At 53.7% G+C, this 15,405-nt stretch overlaps 1 long non-coding RNA gene across 13 annotated transcripts in view; it reads right to left on the bottom strand.

The window, feature by feature from the left end:
* Window positions 1-6,118: 6,118 nt before the first annotated feature.
* The window catches only part of LOC109374930 (uncharacterized), a 12,552-nt gene continuing 3,265 nt past the window's right edge, over window positions 6,119-15,405 (bottom strand). Inside the window, exons 1-5 of one of the 13 annotated variants that reach the window (XR_002122492.1) lie at window positions 14,205-15,120; window positions 13,685-13,794; window positions 13,196-13,446; window positions 11,869-11,988; window positions 6,119-8,354 (exon numbers count right to left, since the gene is read on the bottom strand). This is a non-coding gene — a long non-coding RNA (uncharacterized LOC109374930). The other 12 variants (XR_002122486.1, XR_002122490.1, XR_002122491.1 and 9 more) reach the window with 12 other exon arrangements.

Here is a 15,405-nt window from a genome sequence, read left to right as displayed (position 1 = left end):
GGCTGGGGGCCAGGAAAGGGGGGCTGGTGGGCAGGTGTTGGCCCCATCTCCAGGGCTCGGATGGGGGGCTTCTCATCTGCCTTGGCTCCCTGAGGGAGTTCACAGCTATGCTGGGGGCAGACAGTCTTGGAGGGAGGAAGGCAGGGGGTGCCTGAGGGTCCTGGAAGTCCCAGCCCTTGAGGAGGTGCCTGAGCTCCCAGCCCCTCTGTCCCTAATTGCTTGGCAGCCTCCCTCCCCAATGTGGCTGTTTCTAAAGATGATCAAAGCACCCTAATTAGCACGTAATTGCCGTAATTGCCGCACTGGGGGAGTGGGGTGGGAAGAGGCAGAGGCAGGAAGAGGCTGGAGTGGCCCAGAGAGGAAGGCAGGAGATGACAGGCCCCACTGGTGGCCCAGTTCAGGGAGGACAGGCCCCAGCAGCTTCTGACGCTCTCCCAGACCCCCTGCTTCTGCTCAGGGCCCGCTCAGCCTGTCCAGCATTGTTCTCAGTTGCTATGACCTTGATCTGGCAGGAAGGAGTCTTCTGAGGTCTCACTGTGGGGCCACAAATGGGCAGCTCTTGGGGGACCGAGTCCCCACCTGGCATAGAGAAGAGGTTCTCTTGTGCCCCACAAAATGTCCTGGGGCCAAAACCAAATCTCGTCACCCCAGTTCATGCTGGTGACTGCAGGGTGGCTTGGGCAGGTCTGGTCTTCTTTCAGAGTGGATTCTGTCATGACATCTTCTTGTTACCACTGTACTTTCCTCTCCAGCCCTTGCTCCTTCTGCACAGGTGAACAAGCCTCTAATGGGAACCTGCCCCACTTCATAAGACAGAGCCCCGGACCTGTAGAGGTGATGGGTGAGAGGCAGAGATGGGGCAGCCAAATCCAGCAGCTTCTCCCACCTCTTCCTTCTAGCAGAGATGGCAAACGACCATTTTTCCTCCCTGAAGCGGTGTCCCATCATTTTGCTTCCCCACCTCTCTGGGCACTGAACACAAAGAGGTTCCCACCCCTGGAAGTCCACTGGAGGTGGCCACCCACCCATTGGTGTGCTGGAGTCGGCTCATACTGGCTCCTGAGAACCAGTCATTGGCATCTCTTCCCGTCTGCATTCAGTGACATCATGTTAGTGGCTTAAAGTCAGCCACCATGGGAGTATTTACACCCTGGACATCAGCAAATCCTGCAGATCAGAGCTCTTTTCCACAGGGAAACAGTTGTCCAACATGTAGCAGCACACCACTGTGCACACCCCTTCCTTCCCCAAGTACCCCCACACTTCCTGAAGATGGTATCTCTGATTCAGGAGTGCCATGAACATCCTGTCTGGGTATGGATTACTGCGAGTGAATATTATGAAGTTGGAAATTACTCATATTCATCCGAATATCTGTCCATCTAGATAGGATGTATATCTAGATGGGGTGGTAAGTATCCATCTTTTTACCCACGATCTCCAAATTCTTGGTTGAAAGGGTGTTAGTTCAACATGGCCTACATTTGAAGCATAAACAGAGGTTTGAGAAAATGTCCAAAGGAAAATTATCTGTGGTTCCACAAGACAGCCATCAAGGTACGGGACCCAGAAAGCAGAGAAGGTGGTAGAAATGCGTAGAAATGCCTTATAGGCCTCTGGGTGGGGAGCCCAACAGCTTAAATCTATCCTCCAAGCTCTACAGAGATTAAGGCCTGGAGACAGCCACCCACGATAGAGCCTCCTATGGACACTTCCCCTGGGGAATTCCTCGAGGGGAGAACTTCCTGTCCATTCAGCACTGATGTCCCTCAGCTGCTGGGGTACTGCCAAAGCCAGGTGGGTCAGGCCACAGGATCAGTACAGCCCCAGCCCCCCAGTACCTCCCCGGGTCTTCAAGGCAGGAGGCAAGAGAAGCAAGAAGACCTGGAGTTGCTGTCTCTTTACTGTCCCTTCTGCCCCAACTGGTAAAAACTCCAACATGGCCCCAAAAATATTAGGGACCTCACAGAATGGATTGCAATTCCGCTCAAACACTAGCTCCCCCTTGTCTGACTCCTCTGTCACTTCCCCTTCCGATGATTGGATCACAGCCCTCTCCTCTCTTCTGTATACCCACCCCAAGATCGGGTTAATTTCATCTACTTCCACAGGTCACCTCTTGAGATGGGCATCTAAATCCATGTTTTGTGAAATTATTTTGTTTATTACTGGTGAGGGGTACACTTGTTTTTAACTACTTCTCCCTTGGAACGTGATGGAGAGGCCTTCCGGCCACTGTCCCAGCATTTCCTCTCATTCCTTGTCACATCACCCTCTTGTGTTTTCTTCAGAGCTATCATTTCTCCGTTGCAGTCTGCCCAATGAGGTTCTTGCCTGTTTAAGAGGCTCGGTCTCCCACAGTCTAGTTGAGTGGGCAGTTCCTGCCACACCTCCTCCCCGACTGCAGGGCTCGCTGCTGAAACCCTGTCAGAAGCCACGCTCCCCTACACCCTCTCCTCCAAGGGGGAGGAGGGTCTTTGGGTAGCACAAAGTTGGTGGAGAGAGCATCTATCCCTCACTTCTCCAGCCAAGCTGGAAGGAGGAGTGAGGTACTCAGAGGAATCAAGGAATACCCTTCCTCAGGAATCAGGGGAGCTGGTAAGAGGGAGAGACTGGCTTGTCAGTGCCCAGTTGGAGGTCAGGTGAGCCAGAGGACTTGATGATGAGTCAGGGGCGCTTGAAGTGATGGTGGGGTGGAACATCTGAGTGGGGAGGGGTCACCTCCACCCACCCTGAGGTTCCTGGTCCCTAAGAATTTACAGAGGGCAATCCCACGTGTGCCCACAGGCCTGAGAGTGCAGATGAGGGAACCTTTATTGGGGGGCAGGTTGGACCCGCGGCACTGCTCATGCTCAGAAAAGCAGCTAGAGTAGTGGTAGGGTGCGGCTGAGGTTCTGGGGCTGCCTGGCCCGGGCAAACCAAGAGCAGGTGCCCCATCCTCTCTCCCCACCCCAACACTGAAGAACTGAGGGTGAGGGGAGACCCCCACCCCTTCTACAGCTTCTGAAGCTGCAGCTGAGCTTGGGGAGAGGAAGAGAGCTTTGCATCAAGTGAGAAACTAGAGTTTTCATGGGTAACACCCGGAGGAGAAGGTTCTAACCTGGAACGTGGGGAAGGCTCAGAATCTGATTGGATGTTGGGAAAGGAGCTGCTCCTTCCAGTGGGAAAGGAGCCTTCGCCTAGCACAGTTGAGGGCAATGCCTGGAAAAATTAAATTAAAATCTATATCCCAACCAGTCAAGAGCCCCAGGAAGCTGGCTAGAGCCCTCTGCAGTGTGAGCTTGTCGCTTGTTGTCTGTCTGCTGTAGGGGAGCAGGGCTTTCTGTCTCCTCCCCATGGTGCCCCAGCACCTAGGACAGAGCCTGACCTACTATTTGCTAAACAAATGAAGAAATGAGTGATTAGAACTGGTCCCTCTCCTCGTTCCAAGGCCGAATTCCCTGCGTCCTGCACGTCGGCCTCAATCCTGCCAAACTCCTCCCTAAACAGACCCCGCCCCCCACCCATTACCTCCCTTTCCACACAGGGGGCGGGGCCTGGTCTGCCCGCTTCTCATTCACTCCCACAGCCAGTCAGCCCAGCACTGGTCCTCTCCCTTGGAGTGTGGGTCAGGGGGGGAGAGAGGACATGTTCTGGGGGCCGGTAGGTACCAGCACTTCACATGGTTATCTCTGAACTCATGGAAGGAGTGTGGCTCAGGGAGGTCCCCCGCAGCTGGCAGATCTGAGGTCTCCCACTCTTCTGCTATTGCCCTGTTCTTTCCTTTTTGCCTCCCCATTTTTTTTCTGTGGGGAGGGTAGGATGACTGTCCGGGGTGCAAGAGGGATGCAGAAGGGATGCGAGGAAGTGTTAGTGACATTTGCAGCCCCTGGCTTCCCGGCATCCCCTTCAGGCCCCAGTCTCCTGCCTGCTGGAGGAGCTGGCCTTATCTGTTATTTGCTGAGCCATCTGTCCCGGCAGCCTTGGAGGCCACAGCTGTTCCACCTTAATCCCTCCCGCAGGTGGAGGCAAAGTCTCAGCCCCACCCTCCCACTTCAAGAAGAGGGAGGAAAAGAACCTTGGACCTTTTGGTCCATTTCTCTGGAAAACCCCAGCAGGCTCATGTCAGGAGGTTCCTATGGGCTTTAGTGACGTAAGCCAGCCCTGCAGTCTCCCCATTAGCGCAGAGCTCTCTCTTATACTCAGAGAAGGACGGTGTGGGGACCCTGAGCCTCTGGACATGAGGAGGAGACTTGTGCCCAGGGACAGAAACTGCCTCTCCGAATCTCTCCACTTGTCCTCTGGGCGAGGACCTTCTTTCTCCCTCCTCAGGACCCTCCATGTCATGAATGTGCTGGCCCCTCCCTCCATCCCAGGCCACCCTGACCTCCCGGGCAAAAGGGCAGTGGGAGGAAATCTCACCCAAGAGCTGACCAGTTCACCTTTGGGGGCAGTGTCCCTGGACAGGATAGTGGGACCTGCAGCTATGCCAGCTTTGCTGACAAGAGTGGCCCATTTGGCACAAGAGTGGCCACAGCCAGCCTCTGATGCACTGAAAAGTGAGGGAAGGTTGAAGTCGGGGGTCTTCTTGGGATGAGAGCCTGCTCAGGCCATGATTCAAAGCTCAGGCCTGGGGCTCTGATTGCATTTCCGGGGACCTTGTGAGATCCTCTTCCTGTGATGGGTTGAATTGTGTCCCCCAAAAGTTATGTGATGCCCTAGCTCCCAGGACCTCAGCATGTGACCTTATCTGAAAATAGAGTTGTTGCAGATGTAATTAGTTAAGTGGAGGTCACAGTGGAGTAGGGTTATATGTCCTTACAAAAGAGAAGAGGCACACAGGGAGAAGGCCCCCCAGAACAGGGGCAGAGATTGGGGAGTTATGCAGCTGCAAGCCAAGAATTGCTGGCAACACCAGAAGCAAGAGAAAAGCACGGAACAAATTGTCCCATACAGGCTTTGAGAGAGCACGCCCCTGCGGACACCTTGATTTTGGACTTCTAGCCTCCAGAACTGTCACAGAATTTCTCTTAAGTCCCCCAGTCTGTGGTAATGTGTGACGGCAGCCCCAGGAAACAATGCGCTTTCTCCTCTCTCAACCTCATGTTCCCAATCTGGAAAATGGGGTGATAACACCCAACTCCCTGGGAGGATTAAAGGACACCCATTCATCTCCCTAGACCAGCCTGGGATTATCGTCATCACTGTAATGTGTCGGAATGGATAGGATGCTATTATCCTGCATAAACAAGGGGAGGGCAGTGGGGCCTGATCCCGGAGGGAGCCCAGAGAACAGGTGAGAATGGGACAGAAGGCAGCAGCGGAGGGGGGGGGGTGCTCTCTAGGTTGTGTGTAGCCTGACCCTCAGAGGGTGTCTGAGCAGAGGGCTCCCCTCACCCTTTGGGGCCTTCTTCATGGATTGCCTGTCCCTGGCAGCTGGTCAACTTTGCTTACTGCTCTGACTTTCCTCATCCTTGGGGCTGAACTTGACTTTAAGGAGGGAGAGGAAGGGGTGCTGCGTGAGGGTGGGCAGTGCTGAGGTGGGGCTGCCCCCTGCAGTCTCCATGGATCTCTGAGAAAGGGGGCATCCCCAAACCTGCATGCAAGGCTCCCCATGGAGAGACCCCTGGCCTCCCCTGACTCTCACAATCTTCTGGGCAGTGGCCGCACAGCTGAATGCATTCAGTCCACCCTCCACGTGCCCCCCTTTAGAACCTGACCTTTTGGGCACATCACACAAGCTTTTCAGTCTCCACCCTTTCCTGTTCACCTCTTCTGAAGTGCTTGGTTGGAGGAAGGGGTCATCCCTGCCACCCTCCCCTCCCCCAGGCTCAGTCCAGCCTTCTCCAGTGGGGCCAGTCCCCTACCCCCATCACTGGGATCCTACAGGATCCTACAGGGCTCTGCTTTTCTGTTTTAATCATAGATTCCAACTTCTTTTTCTCTTATTTACTGGGGGGGGGGGGATGGAGGGAAGGTGAATTCAAAGGAATTTTGTTAAAAATACCGGGAAAACAGAAACAAAGGAAATACAACATTACAAGTCCAGATGAGTTGATGGATCTGAAGGTCTTGTGCTACTCAGGACAGCTGCCAGGCTGAGACCCCACTGCAGGGTGGCTCTGGGCTGGGTGTGCTATCTCTTAGGTTGAACCACATGAAATTGCCATTCTTTCCATCAAAATGATCAGATACGTTCAAAAGAGCGCCAAAACAGTTTAATTTAAAAATGTCTATTTACAAAGTGCCAGGAATTACATATTTCTTACCATTTAAACAAGATGAAAACTTTTAGATAAGGAGAGCATATCTAGGAACAATTCTTTTAAGTTGAACATGTGTATTAAGTTGAATCAATACCATTGTTCAAACTTGTGATAAAAAACAATGCAAACCATTTCACAATTTGGCCTGTTTCTTATCCTTTTTTTTCCCCCCTCAATCTTGCTGTCAGCTGTGTTTCTCTGAAATTTACTAATTTAATGCCTTGAATTTTTGTTATAATATTCACATTTCTCTTCCTACATGATAGATTCTCCTTCATCCATATTTTTATTCTTACTGCTTTCAGACTTTTATGTTAACATGAGAAGATCTTTTTAGAAAACACGGTCTCTCTGATGAAGAGACATTTACTGGAGTCACGTGTCTCTCTTCAGTGTTACTTCCATTTATTTTCTTTTGTTAAAATAAACTAAAATTCAATTTAATAAATTATAGTTAAAATATTCAATCGGATCCCTTCTTATAGCAATATTTCTATCAATTTATCCCTTTAAACTTCTATCTGCATCAATGCAAAAGAGACTTTTGTAAAAGGTGGTTATTCATTAATCGTGACTATTTCTGATAGATTTGTTTTTATTTTGTTTCGCTTGTTTCTTTTTTTGTTTTCCCACATTGCTTGAATTCTTTAAACCCAGCAGGTAGCATATATACAAACGCAAAACATGAAGAGTATGAAAGAAAAGTGCAAAACATCCAGTAGAAACCTTATCAACGATACAAAGCTTGTTGACGCAATATTTCACCCAATGAATATTAATGTCAAGGACTGGTTAATTATAGGCTATTTCACGTGGTCCCATGTATTACAGTGTATTAAACCTTTATCATAACTGAAGCAGGTGTTATCAGACCCATTTTACAGATAAGGCCATTGAGGCTCAGAGAAATGGAGTGATGTGACCAAGACATCACTAGAAATGAGAAGCAGAGATTAAAAACAATGCTGCCTACTGCTGAAGGCCACACCCTTGACCTCTGCCCAGCCCTGCCTCCTGAATCCACACGTGCCGCTTGACTGTGCTAACCTGTCGGGGTTTTGGAGGCTTCAACACAAAGGTTGAAGGTTCTTCTTGAAAGGGTGGAGGGTTTGCCTACCTCTGGGGGAGAGCTAGCTGTGCCAAGGCAGGAGAGGGCAAGGTGGAGCAGCTGTGATGGCACCTAGGGCTGGAGGTGGGGCTAGGCAAATAGCAGACAAAGCAGATGGTGGGAGACCAAGGGCCTGGAAGGGTTGGAGGGAGGAGGAAGAGGAGAAACCAGGGCCATGGATGCTACCAAAGTTTCTCTGGGATCCATGTTGCCCCACCGTTGGCTCTGCTCCCCAGGACCCCTGAGGTCTGGGAGACTGAGTAGGGGTGCCTCAGCCACTCTTTCTGAGTCCAGCTGCCAGGCATAGAGTAGAAGGGGCAGCCTCCCTACACCAGGGACCCCTTGGCAAAGCTTTACCACCCTCCACCTGGGTGTATCATATCAGCCCCCTGCCCAGAGCTCCCGGCCCCATCACCAGGGGGGTCAGAAGAGGCCAGTGACCAGGGCAGGGGACCAGAGGCAGGGGAGTGGAGGATGAAGCCAATATATCCCGAGGGAACTATGGCGGTGAGTGAGGCATAAATAAGGTGCTTTGTGTGCCGCAGCCACCCCCTCCCCTACACACGCACACACGCACACGCACACACACTCTCTCACACGCTGAAGCACAGCCCATTTGCAGGGTAATGGCTTTGTGACAGCAGGAATTATCTGCAGCATTAGAGGCAGCCAGGCCTGGTGGGGAGGGGCAGGCTGGGTCTGTGGGGGACCAAAAGAGGAAGCAGGTGCCCACGGGCTAGGACTTGGGCCCCTGAGGATGCCGTAGGAGTGGGAGGCATGGTAGGGGCTGCAAGGAGCTTGGTGAGAGCCAGGGCCGGGTGGGCAGCCCCTGCCCTCTAGTGCCCACGGCCCTTCGCTTCCTGCTTCCAAGGCCTAAAAGTGGGCAGATGCAGGAACACTAACCGAGGACCTGGCATCACCGCCAAGCAGCCTCCTGTTCCTGCCCTGGCTTCAGTGCTGTCTTGCTGCCCAGCTCCAGGAGGTCACATCCTGCTGAAGGCCTAGAGAGAGGGGCCGAGGGTGATGAAGGGACCAAAGGGAACCCCAGGAAAGAGGACACGTGGGTGTGGCAGCAGGGGTGGCAGAGTTGGCATTAGTTGATTGTTTCCCTCCATTACTGTGGTGGGAATCAGGGCCGGGTTGCCCGGCAGTGCCAGGGAGGAGGGGGTTCAGGAGGGAGGACCCCCTCCTTCCCCAGATCAGGAAACTGATCCCCCACCTGGTCTTCAGAAAAGGCCTCTGAATGCCTCTTTCAGCCTGAGGCCATCAGGGGCTAATCTTCCCGCTGGCACTCCCTTAGCCAGCTAGCCTTGGTAAGGGCAGCAAAGCCCTATTAAAGAAAGTGGGGCACACTGGATCTTCCGGGCTGCATGGAACCCTGAGGTCATCGTGATGTAGGGATGGGGTTGGTCCCTGAGGTCCCTAGTGTCCCCACCCCAGGGCTTAGCCGGGTCTGATATCTGTCATGGGGGTGCAGGCAAGTCACGCCTGTGGGCCTGACAATAAAGCCAGGCTCCATGGCTCTGGCAGCAGCAGAGTACCCTGCCCACCTGCGGGCACACCCAGATTGCATTTACTGAAATAAATTGCTGGAGAAAATAAATCCTGCACACATGATTAATGGGAGGCAGGCAGCCGCCACAAAGAGCCGCTGGGGAACAGAGTGACAGTCGGGCACAAGGCCAGCACAGCCGCAGAGTCTCTGGGAAAGGACTTTGGTCACTGTACAGCTGCAGGGGTCACTGTGGCCTTGGCATTGCCACCAAACAGGGGGCCTGAGCCTACAAGCCCATAAGGCCCCCAGGGGCTCAGACAAGCCCCCAGCGTGACTCCCCATCATTGTGGAGAGTGCAGAGAGGGGGCCGATTTTGAGTTTGGAGTGCTCTGACCTGAGCCTGACTGCTCCTGGTGATGAGGGGGCCCCATGGACCAGATCAGGAAGTAAATCCAGAGTCTCAGGAGGAGGGCTAAGGTCTTCCCTACTGGCCAGCTGTGAGTCATTGAACAAATCGCTTCCCATCTCTGAGCCTCTGTCTCCTCATCTGTTCCATGGAGTTGGTACCAGGGCCTCCCTCATAAGCAGATTGAGAGGCACAGCTGAGCACACTCAGGCAAAGCATCTGTAAGGGTGTGTGGCACACAGGGGGGACAGCCTAGCCAACAAAGGGGTATTAAGTATCTCTAATGTGCCACGCTGTGCCGGGGGCTGGGGTTCAGTCGCTGCCCACGTGGAGTTTATAGGCTGGAGGTAGGCTAACATTGAAGGACTAATAATAATAATGACATAATGTATAAGTCATTTCAAATGCACAAAGTGCTGTGAAAGGCCTGAGTGCTGGGGTGACACAGGCAGTGGGGTTACAGTCTGGAGGTCAAGGCAGGCCTCCTGGGGGCCCTGAACACAAATGAATTTGTGGCAAAATCCAAAAGGTGGACCATACACTCTGTTGGTGAGGCTGCTGAGAAATAGTCTCATCCCTGCTTGGGGAGTGCCCAGTGGTACAAGACCCACAAGGGCAATTGGCAACACCTGCTGAACGCCTCCTTGAGTTACAAACACTCTCATGCTGTTATTAGTACTCCCACTCAGGACATTATATCCTCCAGATATGTACAAAAGCTCATTTATGAAATGATGGATACACGGAGGCATTCACTGCAATGTTGCTAGTAAGAGTGAAAAAGGAGCAACTGCCCAATTACTCATCGAGAAAGGAATGAGTTAAATAAGTTGTGTACAGCCACACAATGGAATACTATGCAGCTGTAAAAAAGGAACAAGGACTTTATTTATGAAAAGACTGCCAAGATAGATTTAAATGCAGAAATGTGAAAACAAAACGCAGAACAGTATACACTAGGTGTGCCTTTTGTATAAGAAAGGAGGAAAATAGGAGCACAGATTTTTATTTTCTTTAGAAGGCTACACAAGAAATTAATACAAGTGGCCACTTGGGGGTATGTGGGGTGGGGGTGGGGGGAGGAAACCAAGTGCATAGGGAAGGGGTGGCAGGAAGGCTTTTTACTTTGTATTGCTTTGATTTTTTAAATCAATTGGATGTATTATCTACTGAAAAACTATTTTTAATAATATTTAAGGGATTTTGTTTCTTCCTGGAGGGCAGAAGGCTCCCCAAAGGAGCCAGAGCACAGGGCGGGGAGTTGGTCAAATTTGTTGATTCCAGGCCTGTCCTCAAGCTGGGGTGGTCCGGGAATAATTATTTAAGCGTTGGCCCATAACTGCACATGGGGACACTTAATCCATGAACCTTCAGGAATCAGAAGCTCAGGAGAAATGCCCCGCCCCAGGTGTGGCCCCAACCAGCCCGGGACTCAAGGCTCTGTGCTCGCATGAAGGCCTTGGACTCCGAGGGCCGGGCCTGAAGGAGTGACCCGAGCAGAGGGCCACGGGCACAGCTAGAGCAGCACCGTGGAGACAGTGTCTGGGGAGACATCTACCACTCGATGGGGGATCAGGCGAGAGAAAGGGTGCGAGGCTTTGCCGAGCACGCGCTGGTTCCAGGGAGGCATTGCAGACCCACGGGGAGGAGGCCCCTCCTCTGGACGGATCAGGCCCAGAAGGCAGAGCAGGCATGGGGCGCCTCCTGGTGGCGCTCTGTGAGAGATGCAGGCCTTGAAGGACCGGGAAGCCAGGGACCAAGTTACACGCACAGCTGGGACAAGGGATTGGAACCCAGGCAATTCAGAGGAGATCTTAGGGCCGTTGGAGAAAGGTCTCAGTGACCGTGGCCTCCCCCAGTGACCCCCGCAGCCGATGGGCTGTGGGAGTTGGTTTCAGAAGCACCACCCCCATGGCCACCCCGCCCAGTCCCCTCCCACCAGCTTGCCCAGCAGAATCCCTGCGTTCTAATGGGGTTCAGGGAGTGAGTCTCATGCGTTTTCTGCCCTCCCCATGATCTTTCCACCCTGCCCCTTTTCCCCGAAGCAGCTCCTTTGTTTCCTGAGTCGCCCTGTCCCTGCTTAAGCCCCAGCCCCTGGCAGCTTTGGCATCTGTGTAATCCCAAGTGAGCAAAGTGTAGGACCAATTGCATAATTAACAGGGCCCGTGTTCCACAGTTATTAAGAATTTCAAAATGGCGACAGCAGAGCGTTAAACCAAGCAAGGGTGTCTGAGACGGGCACCCACGAAGCTGAGGCCAGAGCGGCAGGCCCAGGAGGTGCTGGAGAGAGGGGGCACAGACAGTCACGAAAACTGGGCTCCCGACCTCTATCCCCCACCCCCCCACACACAAGAGGCTCTGGGCCTGGGACTTGGGACTCCCCCTCACCTCATCTTTGTGTCTGAGCATCTCTCAGACCTTCCCTGCTCCCCACCTGGTGAGCAGGCATACACATACACACCCAGTCAGGGAGAGCCTCAGAGCAGAGGGCTGGGCATGGGAACAGGCCCCTGGGTGCTTTATTAAGTGCTTACATGTACCAGCTCCACTAAGCCTCATAGTATGCCCATTTTGCTGATGAGAAAACTGAGGCATGGAGATGTTGATGGCTTACCAAGGAGAGCCAGGGTTTCCAGGTCTGGGCATGAACCACTGGGGAGACGACTCTAAGGAATAAAAGAGGGTGCAAGGATTTGCTCTAGGTGCCATCTTGCTTACTGGTTATGGCTGGGGCCTGGGGGGAAATAATACAATTAACGGTAGTTTGTGAAGTTCACTGAACCATTAGCATGTGCCAGGCCAGTTCTAGTCATCCTACACATACTGACCCAGGGATCCTTCACAGAAGCTTCATGCAGTAGTGGCCACTTTACTTATGGGGACTGAGTGAGGCCCAGTGAGGGCATACCACCTGTTCAGGGTTGCAGGACAGCAGGGGTGGAGCTAGGATTTGAATCTAGGCAGGCAAGGTCTGCTATCTGAGCCACTACATGGTGCACCTTTGAGGGTGCCAGGGGACACTGAACGTGGTGACAGAGGGGCAGAGGGGCAGGCTGTCCTGTGGTCTGGCTGCAGTCCATCTCCACACTGTTGTGCTCTTTCTCCACCTCTAGTCTCTGAGCCACACTGACTCTAAGTCCTGGCCCCATCTCCTTCTCCTCCAGAGTCCCCCTCCCCCAACCAAGCAGCCCTGCATCACGGGACTCAGGCTATGTGGCGGACCTGGAGTTTGACGAGAGAGGGGTCTGTGAGCAGTGTAGGAGCTTGCAGCTGGAGCTTATCTTCTGTATCGTCCCCTATCCCTATCCCTCCTGGGGGGGTCTGGTCCCCTCTCCTCCAAGGAGCTGGCTGCCCAGGGAAGGGTGTTATCCGTGTGGCTGGAGGCCCTGCCTGTGGACCTAAGTCAGCTCTGACAAGGCCGCCATCTTCACCCAGTGTCCTCCCAGACCAGGAGGCTCAGGATCAAGTGGAGGGACATTGAAGACCAGGGCCAGCCTTGAGTCGGGCCTCCAGCATGGCCTTCCCTGGAGGCTGAATTCCCCTTGGTGGCCAACCTGCCCAGCTCTGCCCCAGCCCTACCCTGTGTGAGTATAGGCATGTTCCCGCTCTCCACCCTCTCTCTCTGAGTCCTTGTTTGTCCCTCTCTTCTCTCTCTTTCTCCCTCTCTCCCTGCCACACCCCTGCCCCTCCCTCTGCCTCTCTCTGATGCCCTCATCCCCGTCTGTCTCCCACCCTCCCTCTCTCTGTGTGTTTCTTCTTTCCCTGCCTTAGCTGTGTCTCTTGTTCTCTCTCTGTGCCCCCCACCCTGCTTCCCAAGCCCTAACTCACACCCCTCCTCCTTTCCCCAAGCTCCCTTCCCGGCCTTGTTCAGGGCGGAGGGGGAGCAGAAGCACATTTCTTGTCGTCCAGGCCTAATATCTTAATGCAAGGCCATTACTCACCCGGAGTCCAGGCAGGGCAGGCCTCGCCCCTCCTCGTTTGTCATCCAGAGTCAAGCCTCTGTGTGGTTCCTCGGGGATCAGATTAAAGGACTGACAGGCGGATGAACAAATTTAGCTGCCAGCGCCGCCTCTTCCTCCAGGTCCCTGAACTTTGAGTAGGGAAGTCTGAGGCCTCAGAGAGCCCCGTTTCTTGATTCTGCTCATCCTCAAAGTGCCCAGCAAGGGGTGAGGGATAGCAGGAGATTTTTCTCCTGAGAGGGAGAGAGAGAGAAAAGGAGCTGGGTCCAGAGTGACCTGGACCCCTGGAGGCAGTTGAGGATTTACTATAGAACTTGAACAGCCGATACTATATATAGTCCTTAAAGCCTGCCAGGCCCTATTTGAAGCCTTTTACCTGTATTCAGTAATTTAATCCTTAAAACACCCTTATGAGGTAGGTACTATTAGTATCTCCATTTTACAGGGGCTCAGAGAGGCTAAGTGACTTACCCAAGGTCACACAGTGAGTGAAGCCTGTGTGTGTCAGGCATAGTGCTTTGTGTCTTTGTTAATTGTCTCAACACAGCGTCTGTGGGAAAGGGGCTAGTATCATCCCCCTCCTATGGTGAGAAAACGGAGGTTTTGCCCGGGTCTAGAGCCCTCTGGGACAGCTCTGTGTCCCACCATGGTCCTGTCCTCCCTTTGTCTTAGTTCCCCGGGACAGGCTCTGCTCTGCACTGCTGTCTGCAGAGAAGGTATGGCTGCAGCCAATTTGGGGGAAGCAGGAGTGTGATGCTCTCTGGCCTGGCATGTCTCCTCTCAGCCCCGTCTTTGGGGCCACATCTTCCACCAGGACTCTTGGTTTGCAGGGGGCAGTGTCCAGGGTAACCCACCGTCATCACACCTCTGCCAGTCAGGCTGTGTCCCTGAGCATCTGCCACCTGGAACCCAGGATCTGGAACCCAGACCCCAGAGGTGAAAGCCAAGAGCTACCTCCATGGGAGAGACAGGGAAGAGCTGTGGAGCCTACCTGGAGCCTTCTCACTGCTGCTCGGACACCAACTCTTTCCACTTGCCACGTCAGCCCAGTTCCCATAGTAACCACTGGCTTGCTGTCTCTTAGCAACCGAGTGTTCCTCAGAGGGGGGAAAGCAGAGCCGTGAAGAGTGGCCAGAGAACTTGGGGTCAAATCTCAGCTATGCCATGTTGTAGCTGTGAGGTCTTTGATAGGTCACTTAACCTCTCGGAGCCTCTGCTTTCCCATCTGTGTAATGGGGATAATTCTGTTCAAGGATTAAGCATTTTGGATTAAGCCGTCAATCTGTGAAACATGCAGGGCCATACAAAGGTGTAGGATTAACGAGGAAGGGCCAGTGGGGCAGTGTCGGGCCTGAGTAGGAGCAGATGGAGGTGAAGCCTGGTGTCCAGGTGGGAGCCCTGGTGTGGGCGGGCCTCTCCATCATGAGAGACCCCAGCCTTGCCCACCTGGCAGCCCCATCCAGACTCCTTGGCCCTTCAAATCACCACAGTCCTCAGTGTGGCGCTTTCTGTCATCATCCAGTGCCCAGGGTCCCCCCCCCCCGCCTTAGAAAACTACAATGTATTGGCTACCAGAATCGAATAAGTTCTAAGCCCTTTACATGTATATCATTTCATTTTACCCAAAGAGATAAGTTCTTATTATTTCCCAGTGGAAACTGGGGCTGGGAGAGGTTACGTTACATGCCAAGGTCTTGCAGCTCAGAGAGGCAGAGCTGGGCCTGGAACCCTGGTCTCTCTGATAGCCTGACATCTTTCCTGCGCTGTCTCTTGAGTTAGGAAGGCAAGATTGGGAAGGGAGGGGTGACCCAGCGATGGAGGTGGGAGGCGAGGGATCGAGGGAGGGAGATCCGAGGACAGACCCCGCGGGACAGGCCCGGGAGAGCCTGAGGTAAGGGACGCAGGGCCAGGGGACAGGCACCAGCCAAAGCTCCAAACAGGAGGGGATCTCCGGGGCTCGTCAACGGTGCCGACACATTTCCTGGCGGCGGTTCCTCACCCCACGGCGCCCTGGGAACGCGTCCTGCGGGGGAAGAGCTGGAGAGGGGGGTACCGCTGTGGTGGCGGGCTCGGGAATCAGCCGCAGTTTCTCGGCACTGGCGGGCGGAGGCGAGGGTAGGGGGAGCGGTCAAGCCAGGGGGCAGGTACCAGGAGAGGGGGAGCCGGCGGCCCGAGTGCCCTCGGGCGGGAGC

This window comes from Hipposideros armiger, unplaced genomic scaffold (assembly GCF_001890085.2).
Source record: "Hipposideros armiger isolate ML-2016 unplaced genomic scaffold, ASM189008v1 scaffold_17, whole genome shotgun sequence".
Lineage (NCBI taxonomy): Eukaryota > Metazoa > Chordata > Mammalia > Chiroptera > Hipposideridae > Hipposideros > Hipposideros armiger.
This window is presented reverse-complemented; position numbering and strand designations above follow the sequence as displayed.